General features: G+C 44.3%; 1 protein-coding gene across 2 annotated transcripts in view; it reads left to right on the top strand.

Annotated features, from left to right (window-relative positions):
- Positions 1-10,883, top strand: part of Map7 (microtubule-associated protein 7) — a 132,671-nt gene that overhangs the window by 8,615 nt on the left and 113,173 nt on the right. The gene's annotated exons all lie outside the window — the stretch shown is intronic.

The following is a 10,883-nucleotide window of genomic DNA, read 5'->3' on the forward strand; positions in this document are numbered from 1 at the left end:
GTAGATGCCATCTGTGAACTGCACTTTGCAAGATTGTTAATAAAATCCTGGGTCTAAGTTTAGAACATTACCGTATGAGGTACCTTAAAATTCTGTGGCTTTCTAACAATTGCCAGCCAAACCTCCTTTTTAAAGTTGGCTTTCTGGTATCAGACCCATCCTGTACTGTGTTGTAAAATGGGGTCACTGACACCACATCGAATATAGAAAGAAGCTAGACTCTAGGGTAAGTTCAAATTTCAAGGTAAAATTCTAGCAAGAACCCCCTTTCTCCAAACCATGCGGGATAGCGCTGAAATGCATAATTATTTATCTTTTTTTTTCTTTTTCTTCCCGAGACAGGGTTTTTCTTTGTAGCCCTGGCTATCCTGGAACTCAATCTGTAGACCAGGTTGGCCTCGAACTCAGAAATCTGCCTGCCTCTGCCTCCCAAGTGCTGGGATTAAAGGCGTGCGCCACCACAGCCCAGCTAATTATTTACTTATAAATCAGATGAATTCCTATTGCAGGAAGCTTGACTGCTTCTCAAGATTTTAATCTGGATGGGTGGTTCTCGGAAGCTCCTGACCTGAGACTTCTGTGTGGCAGACTGGACAGACAGGCCCGGGGCGCCTGCTTTCTGCATTCCAGCTGATTGTTTCTATACAAGGTTCTAAGTTAGCCCACAGCTAACTTGAATAAGGCTTACTCCTTGGGCAGAAGGTCATGTTGTTGGCACTATTGCTGAGGTCACCTGCTAGAACACCATAACTTCAGATCAGGGGTTCTTAGTTTTGGCAAAAAAGTTAAAATCACTTGGGACCTAGAACCCCATGGTGCCCAGGCAATTGTCAAGAGGATCAAGCAGGTGGCAGCCAGGTGGTGGTAGTGGGTTTAAAACTCCCCAGGCGCCTCCTGTGTGCAGACCATGCTGAAAGCTGGTTTCAACCCCACGTCCCACCTTGAACTATTCTGTCGGACTGTCTGGGTAGGTTTAATTTGGAGGTGTGAGGTAGACCTTGCTTCCAGTGACTACATGGACAGTCTTAACAGCTGTTACCCTGAATTTTGTAGACTTTGCTTCATTTTTCTCCCCAAAACCTTTTGAAGTGAATATAGATGAAATTAGGTGTGAGTACATTCTCGTGGACAGTATAACACTCTCAGTGGCACACTTGTATACTTTATATATAAATGTGAAGTAGACAGAATGGTATATAAGGAGCTTTTTTCTCTTTTTCCTTTAGTGTTCAGTCTTCTTCCTTCTCTCCTCAAAAACGGGAAAGGTTAATTTGGAATAAGTAGATGGCAAGAAGTTTTCCCGAGGAGTTTGTGATGACCCTGTGGCCTCTAACCACCTTGGTTCTTCAGCATCTATTAATAGCTGACAGGATGCGTTCCTCTCCATCTGCTCTGTTTGAGCCTCCTGTGGGACTGGATGCTGATGGCCTTCAGGCCACTGTGCCCTCCCTCCCTCTCCCTCCCTCCCACCAGGCGCTTGCTCCTTGCTCTTTTCTCCACAGGATGCTTCACACTCCAGATATCACCTTCAATTACTCTCTGATACCACAATACTTCATGTGCTGAAATGTCTGGAGGGGCTTCTGTGTCAAGTTTGTGTCTGTTGCTGCATATTTGCAAAGCCAGATCTAAGCAAGGCCTTGCTCCTAAAACTAAAACTGCTCAGGAGTAATACTAATTTTGGTACAAGGACACTGGAGCCTCTACCACTTACTACTGCCTGTGGGATCTTGACAAGTCACATAAGCAACCATCTCTACCTTTTAAAACTGAAGGCACAGTAGTACCAGCCTCTCTGGGAAGAAATGAGTTAAGATGGAGAAGCATCCATGACACAGTGAAGTATGAACTGTTTATTATAAAGGATTAATACTGCGTCACCATGCAAAGACGGGCATACCCTGACATGCTGCCTTTCTCAAGCAAGGTTCTACTTAAATTGGTGAGCTCACCCTAGAGAGGGCGTCGGAATGCAGTGCTGACTCAGAGCTAATTGTAGCTGTGTGACCTCACTGGACCAGGTAAGGCCTGGTATAAAAGGTGCCACCAAGGCAGCTTTTCACCTGTCCACATGTGACTTAGCGTTCTGTTAGAAGATGGCTCTGTTCTGGTCTGCAGGATGCTTGGATTATGTTGTGTCTTTGAGGCACTAACAGCAGCACCTCTTGGCTCATTTTCATTTTCTTTTATCTTACACAAAGTGATTTTATTATTTTAAGTTCTTAAAATATTGCTACAAAAGTTAATATGTTTAAGCCATGAAGATAGACTTCCATTCCCTTTGGAAGGTGAGGATGGGCTTCTCAGACCCATTTGAGCTAAGGTATCCCTCTGTGGGGAACATGGGAGGCTGGTGTAGCTCATCTTCTACTAGGCTTTCAGGAGAAGCAAGAGACAGTTCGGCTTCTTCAGACAAAATGAAGCAGAGTGCTTCAGAAAGTGATTTCATTTCTGAAAGTCACCAGTTTTAGAAAAAACTTCCTTAAGTCGCAAAAGCCCTGGTTGTATGGGGTCCAGGTGCAAGACACTAATTTCTCCTTTAAGAAATGATTTGTGAGGGCTGGAGAGATGGCTCAATGGTTAAGAGCACTGACTGCTCTTCTGAAGGTCCTGAGTTCAATTCCCAGCAATCACAAGGTGGCTCACAACCATCCGTAACAAAATCTGACTCCCCTCTTCTGGGGTGTCTGAAGACAGCTACAGTGTACTTACATATAATAAATAAGTAAATCTATGAAAGAAAAAGTCTTTAAGAAATGACTTGTGAAACTAGACTTGGTTGTAATATAGGTTTTATCTCATTTAGAAAAAAAAAACTTGGCAAAATTAAAATGTGTCGCTGCCTCAAATGAGCTCTCAGTCTCTGAATAGGTCCTTTGTTATGAATAGTAATGATGTGAATATTCTTCAATAAATATGTTATAGGAAATGGAAGGTTATCATTTACATATATATATATTCAGAATTAAGAATAAATCCAGGCCGGGTGTGGTGGTGCATACTTTTAATCCCAGCACTTGGGAGGCAGAGACAGGCAGATTTCTGAGTTTGAGGCCAGCCTGGTCTACAGAGTGAGTTCCAGGACAGCCAGGGCTATATAGAGAAACCCTGTCTCGAAAAACAAACAAACAAACAAAAAAAGAATAAATCGAGAATTTTTTTTCGGATGGCGACTTTATAATTTTAAGCCTCCTTATGAAGATACATTTTTTTTTTTCTATATATCCAGTGCTCTGTAAGGGACTGTGTAAAACACAGACACCATTAAGAACCAAAGTGAAAGTACAGGAGATGGCTTGGCCATTGGAAGAAAGTGTTCAAATCTGAGAAGCAGGAGAATGAGCTGTTTTGGTCTAGGAGAGCTATGTGATTCAAATGACTTTAGACAGCAAAACTGTGTAAGCCTGTGGCCCAGGGAAGCCTCACAGGACAAAATCTTGCATTTGCATTTCCTATCCAATCCTCTTCACGGACGTCCTGGTGCTAAAGGCAAAGTCGAGGATTCCATTTCAGCCCTCCTCCAAGTTCAGCCAGCCCAAGATTTATCTGCTGCGCATGGACAAGAGCACAGAGGGGAAGAGTGTGGCCCCGCCCATCAGATGGCGGTGCTGCACAGAATCTAACCTTGCTGTAAGGAAAGCCATGCAGAGCTGGGATGGTGCCACAGCGTGCGTTGCTGGACACAAGAAAGTCAGTCTCCAGAGCAGTTTGGAAAGAGAAGGGATGGGTGAGGTGTCAGAAGGGCAAAGTCTACTCTAAATCCTGCAAAGGGTTCAGACAGAACTTGGGGTATGGGACTCGTGCACTGAGTATTCCAAACCACTATGAAGGACTTTATGCTTTGCAAAGCCTTCAGGCCTGAGGTTAAACCTCTTACTAGCACGTGCAGGCCTTGTATTTGATCCCAGCAACCAAATAGAAAGGAACTAGCTGTTAAAAGTCTCAGAGGTTAAGAGCACTGGCTGCTCTCATGGGGGATTTGGTTGCCCACACCCACACGGTGGCTCACAGCCGCCTGGAACTTCAGTTCTAGGGCATCCGATGCCTCTTCTGCAAGTACCAGAAATGCGCGTGGTACACATGCACACAGGCAGGCAAGACACTGCCGCACTTAAAAGTAAGTAAACCTTAAAAATAGTAGAGTGTGTCTGTCCATCCATCCGTCTGTGTGTACATCATACATGTGTATGTGGTCTGAGGACCTGGGTGTGTGTCCTCAACTTCCACTTTGAGTCAGTCTTTGTTTTCTTCTTCTATGTATACTGGGCTCGCTGGCTTATAAACTTCCAGAGATTCTCCTGTCTCCATCTCCCCTCCCCACGTAGGTGTGCTGGGCTTGAAGACATCTCTGCCATGGACATGGCCTTTACGTGGATTTTGGGAATTCAGTCTCATGCCCTCATACTTGCATGACAGGTGCTATATTGAGCCACCTATGTCCTCAGTACCCAAGTCACCTTTTCATTTCCTGTTGCTACAGACATATCTGTCTGGAAACACATTCTGGAACAGGTTTCAGTATCACAATATTTTAAAAACAAACAGTTGTGTAAACACCTATCCTTTGTTTATAAGCAATATCCTATTTCCAGAGAGCTGGAGAATGCCTTTCTCTGGGTACTTAAGGGACTAGTTTCGTGGGTGTGGGTGTGGGGGATGGGGAGCAGGGAGCAGTGTTTCCTCCAGGCCTCTGTACAAACAGGTGCTGGATAGTTAGGAGAAAAAAACAGTTCAGTTCCCTCACTACAACATTGTGTGTGTGTATGTGTGTGTGTGTGTGTGTGTAACAGTTTTCAAAGCACTTCAAAGAGTTAGTTGATGTAACCGTGTAGCCATTTTGACTTATGATAAAAAGTATAATAGTACAATTAGGATGTTTTAAAAGAAACTTTGCCAAAAACAGTTTACATCGCTTGGACTTAGATGGTGCACATGAAAAGTGAGAGGACTTTAGAGAAGACATGGGGGCCCAGGAACTACTTGTCAACCTACTCCTCTTTCTGAGGAATTATTCCCACATAGGGCCCCCCCCTAAAACCTAGATGCTCAGTCAAACTGAAGAGAAAGTTTATTAAAAACAACTACTGGTTTAGTACTAGTGGTTCATAGGTTTGGTAGTAATGGGTAGTTCCTAGGTTTGGTAGTAGTGGCTAGTTGGTGGGGTTGGTAGTAATGGCTAGTTCGCAGGTTTGGTAGTAGTGGCTAGTTGGTGGGTTTGGTAGTAGTGGCTAGTTGGTGGGTTTGGTAGTAGTGGCTAGTTGGTGGGTTTCGTAGTAATGGCTAGTTGGTGGGTTTGGTAGTAGTGGCTAGTTGGTGGGTTTGGTGGTAGTGGCTAGTTCCTGGGGTTGGTAGTAGTGGCTAGTTGGTGGGTTTGGTAGTAGTGGCTAGTTGGTGGGTTTGGTGGTAGTGGCTAGTTCCTGGGGTTGGTGGTAGTAATGGCTAGTTGGTGGGTTTGGTGGTAATAATGGCTAGTTGGTGGGTTTGGTGGTAGTAATGGCTAGTTGGTGGGTTTGGTGGTAGTAATGGCAAGTTGGTGGGGTTGGTGGTAGTAATGGCTAGTTGGTGGGTTTGGTGGTAGTAATGGCTAGTTGGTGGGAATTGCATGCTTCCTACCTTGCTGTGATTGAGATCAGTTATTGTGTTCAGAATCTTTTTTGCTTTACATTTGCAGATTTTTCAAAGTAGGCTTTTGATTTAATCCTACATATGTCTCATTTCTCACAGTTTGGCTTTTAATGTCCTGGATGGCTGCTGACACTCATGCTTGCCCACCGTTCTCACGGATGGAGTGAGAGCAGACCAAGCCCCAGACTCACCCCAGGATTGTCACTTGGCTTTTCTGCTAGGCACTACTTCCTCTAGTCTACTTCCAGAAGAGTCTTGGGAGAACTGTGTGTCTGGTTTTCTTCTGTCAGAAATGGTTCTAGCTGTCAAACCATTAAGTGTTCACGGTTAGTATTCAAAGCTTCATATACTGTTTTTGCTTTTCATCTTTGAGGCAGGGCCTCCAAACTCAGCCCTGCCCTGGCCTCCCAAGTGCTAACATGACGACTGCCAACTCCCTCCCTCCCCACTCCCCAGCTGCACCCTCATACAACCTGACCTTCCTGTAACCTAGCCATAAAATTGCATCTTTGAGTTTCTAAATGAGACAGTGGGTTTGCTTTATAATAGAGAGAAGGAGAAAGAGAGAGAAGGGAGAGGGAGGTGTATACTCTGTATTCCATTTAATGTTAAGAAAACCAGGCTGCTTACCTCTCAAATAACAAAAATGATTTATTTGCTAATACTTTTAAGCTTACCATTGAATTCTCAATGGGAGATCATTTATAAAAATGAAAGGGGATTTGATAGGTCTAGTCTGAAGTATCCTGATCTCAATTGTCTAATCATCATTTTAACAGTATTATTATATTGGGAAACTAGATATGTTAATAGTATCCATTCTACTCAGTGGCGATTATGACCACTGACACATTGACTTTTTTGACTTGTTGCTTAGAATGTGGGATATGATATAGATAGACCTTTGCAATCATTTGACTTTAAATAGATATCCCTGGATATGTGGGTAAGCCTTAATTAAAAACAAAACACAGATTTCTTGGGAAAGGAATTCTGTGTCAAAACTTCAGCAGAGAAGCCCTGCCGTACAAGCTGCAGGACTTGAGGCTTCTAAACTTCTTTTTAAAATTGTGCATGTATTGCACAAGTTTATTGTGTGTTGAACTAAAGATACTTGTGTTTCTGCTTGTCTGGGTTGATACACTGGCCCTCAGAAGATCAAGGTTTTCCCAACATTTGTGCAAATCTTTTATTGAAGTGATACATTTGAATGTATTTTTGAAAATCCATTCTGATTTGTGACAAAGCAGCCAAGGTTGGGTGCTCAGTTCTTCACTGACCTGGAGACAAAGTGATCACTGTCCTTAAAATGCCTACAAATGACCAAATGACCGAATGGCTGCTTGCTAATGATTTGTATCACCTTCACCCCTAAACCTCTTCACCTCAGAGTCACGGCGACCCACCCTAGGAATTGTGTCAGTGAGGGAAGAGCTGTGTAGCTTTCTCATTTTTTTCATGAAGTTAAGTAAGAATGAGACACATCTGTGTATCACAGGGGCAGAAATCAGCGTAGTACGGCTGTCTCCAGAGGAGAGTGGATGTTCTGTCGGTCAGTTATTTAGCATTAAAGCTCAAATCTCTGGACTGCCAGTAAGTAAGACCTGAATCTACTTGCAAAATGAAACTATGTAAGGTTCATTTTTATGGATAGCACCGAGATTGTGACAACAAAGGAAGGGCTTAGCTGATTTTGGTTTTTTTCTTCGGCTGTTTCCTCCTGGGTACATAACTCTACATTTCATCTTCACCAAGTAGGAAGAACAAGTCAGAAAAGGGCTGACGGGGCCTTAAAAGCCCAGCCCTTACACAACACATTAGTCTAATAGCAGCCTCCAGGTCACCGAGTGTGTACATGGCTGCCTTCAGTGATGAGGAAATAGCTTGTTACATTCCATTAACTTGCAGCCGCTGGTCTTGGTTCTGCCTGGCATAGTGGTGTGCCTGTGATCTGAGAACTGTAGGTCTAAAGTAAGAGGCTCATGAGCTCACAGTCCAGCCTGGGCTACAAAGTGTGGGAGTCTGTCTCCAAAGAGGGGGTGGGGAGTATGGTCTAGAAATCCCTCCATATGTTAACCTTGATCTGTTACTCCAAATCTTCCATGCTCAGAGAAAGTGCTGTCAATAAGCCGCCACACTTCTTTCCTCAGAGTGTGATGTAACTCTAAAGCATCTTGCTCAGAGCCATGTAGTACAAGGGCCAGCATAAAGACTATGCTATCCTCCGTGCTGGACACCTGCTCCTTTGATACTGTCATGTTGATATGTGGTGACTCTGTGGGCCATCCATATGCCATTGCAGCTTTATTTTGTTGTCTGGGAGGTTGACCCTTCTTTAAGGATTTATTATTACTATTGTTTATCATGTTAATGATGTGTGCATGTGTGTGTGTGTGTGTGTGCATTTGAGTATGTACACATGAGTGTGGGTACAGCAGAGTCCAGAAGAGGGCATCGGATTCCCTTGAACTGGAATTTAGAGGGAACTGTGAGCTACTGATGTTAGTGTCAGGAATCAAACCTACATGCTCTGCAAAAGCATGTAAATAAATATAAATTCATAAGTGCTGAGCCATCTCACCAGTCCCCCAAACTGGATATCTGTCCTAAGAAGAGATTACTGTGAGAGGAGAGGCCATTTATCCATAGTTCTTATCAAGTTCAGAAGTCCATGTGATGTGTATTCACGAGGTATCACCAATGATGGTCTTGACCAAGAGGGCAAGAAGCATTCTAGCGTGATGCTAGTAGGTTAAAGTTCAATGCTGCCTTTGATAATATTCCCATGTTACCTAGTGATACTCGGGGTTTAAGGAAGGGTCAAAACCAGCTTAGTATATACATTATAGCAGGACACGTTAGCTGTGGTAGGACAGGCATGGGAAAGTGCACGCTGTTGTCACTGGAGTGCTTAATGTAGACTGATGATTTATAGAAATGTTATAAAAGGCACTGCAGGGCTCTGGCACTTTTGGCTGATAGCTTTGCCGCTACTAGTGTAGTACTTACGGCTTCTCTCATATGTCAGTTAACAAAAGGTGGGCAAATAGAGAACAAAGCAAAACCTGCCTTTTGATTTTCCTTTCAAGGGGTCAGCATCTTTGTGCAGTGTCTTTGTGCCTCTCAGAAGTCCTCATGCTGCAAGGTGACAGAGTGTTGTGGCATTGTTACCACAGAAACCACCACCAAGCAGCAGCAGCATCCCAGGAAACTGAGGGAGCCCTTCAACTTCAAGGATGAAATGGCAAAGAACCAGTTGGGCCCCTTTGTTCCTCAGAGGTGACTTGATCCCATGTCAGCCTGCTCTAGCTAGCCTTGCTACTTTCACGCCATATAAGGTTTTATACTTGCATTCAAGTGTGGATTTCTAAAGACCCCTGCTGGAAGTAAATTACTGCTTACCTTGGAGAATATATCAAATATTTTTAAAATCACAAAGTCTGGTAGTTTTCAAGGATCAGTCACCTTTATTTAATAATAAAGCAATATTGGAAAGAATTTTGCTATTTCTGGGCTCTATTGAAAAGTAAGCAGCACACATGTAGAACTTGTAATTTACCAGCGGCTGCCGCTCAGCCCAGTGGTCTTAATTTCTGTTTTTAACTAGAGTCCTCGAATAGCCCAAATTAGGCTTTCTCTGCCTGCAACACGATTTTATGAAGCTCAGTGGGCTTTTAGAAAGGGAAGTTGTAGCTATACTTCTCACCGATTAGGCAGATTTCCTGAGTGCATCCGTGGGCTCTGCTGCTGTCCGTGCAGCACACAAACCTGGGAAGCATGGTTGTGATCCCCACGTGGTCATGTGTGCGTAGGTGCCGGGTGCACGTGACCAGCCCCTGTATAGCATTGGGCAACTGGTGCAGGAGGAGCTTAGAGATCTAGGCCAACTTGTGATGCAAGCAAGCACCAGGCCAGCCTCAGCTACAGAGCAAGATCCTGTCTCCAATTAAAAGGGACTGGCTGCGGGGAGGGTCAGAGTGGTGCCCGGTTTACTTTGAGTATTTAAATTTAAGGCCTCGCCATCCCCCTTCTCTCATTTGCCTTTGCTGAGAATCAGAGTGTGAAGGCCAAAGGGGTTGGAGTGAAGGTGGTAGTTGGTACGTTTCTCCACCAGTGAAGTGAGTCAATTCAAGACAGATTAGGTTATATTAAACGCAGGTTTTTAGGGAAGCTACTCTCAGGTGGGTGAGTTCACTGAGCCCATGGAAGGAGGCCAGGAAAGTGGGGAGAAAGAGAGGGCAGAGATAGAAACAGAGAGACAAGAAAGACCCGAATGTGTGGATTATATAGAGAAGAGCCTCTGAGGGAAGGGTTGGGGGCAGGGTATACCAGATAGGACCGGCGGGATGCTGGGGAACCTGGAGGCCAGGTCAGCTTTGATAGGTAAAATATGCACCTTGTCTGGTCTGAAACTAAGCAGTAGTTACCCAGTTCCCTCCTGCCCTTGGGAGAGCAACCCTGAAATTGTGCAAGAGTAAACTTCTATATCCCATCCATTAAAGGCTGCATTGAGGCAGTTACGAAACTCATCTCAGACTGGAGAGATGATTCACCAGACAAAGCCCTCCTTGTGCAAGCATGAGGACCTGAGTTCAAACACCAAAATGCACATAAGAGCTGGCCATTGGCAGCCCGTCTTTAACCCCATTAGTGAGAGCATGGAGACAGGCAGATCCCAGGGAGTCTCTGGCTAACCAGTGTAACTGCAATGGTGAGTTGCAGGTTCAGGGAGACCCTGTCTCAAACATAAGGTGGACGGTGGTTGAAGGCATTTTCATGGCAACCTTTGACCTCCACACACATCCACATTAATGAGCATATGAATATACCACAACCACATATACCAAAAAGAAAACTGGCATCAAATGTGTGTCCTCAATGAAAGGAGACCAAGTCTCGATATTCTTAGGTCTATGTAAGAGCAAAAACACCTATATCAAATATTGGATTGGAGCATTAAAGAAATCAACCTCAGGCTGAGAGGAGGTTCCGTGGGCAATAGTAGGAAAATGGGAAGTTGTGTGCTTCGTGGGTAGGACAACTCAGTTTTATCATTAGTTGATATTGGGCTGCTTCCCTCTCCATGATAATCATAGCTTGACAGAGCTTGGCAGCAGTCAGGATTCATAAAGCCCCAGGACAAATGCGTCTTGAGGCCTAAGGCAGGTGACCCAGCTGGCTACTTGACTTTGGCCTTTCTGTGCCCATTTCCTGTCAGTCAGGTGGTGGTGGCTCAGTGCTATTCTTTTTTTTTGGGG

The sequence above is a fragment of the Mus musculus genome, chromosome 10, assembly GCF_000001635.26.
Source record: "Mus musculus strain C57BL/6J chromosome 10, GRCm38.p6 C57BL/6J".
Taxonomy (NCBI): domain Eukaryota; kingdom Metazoa; phylum Chordata; class Mammalia; order Rodentia; family Muridae; genus Mus; species Mus musculus.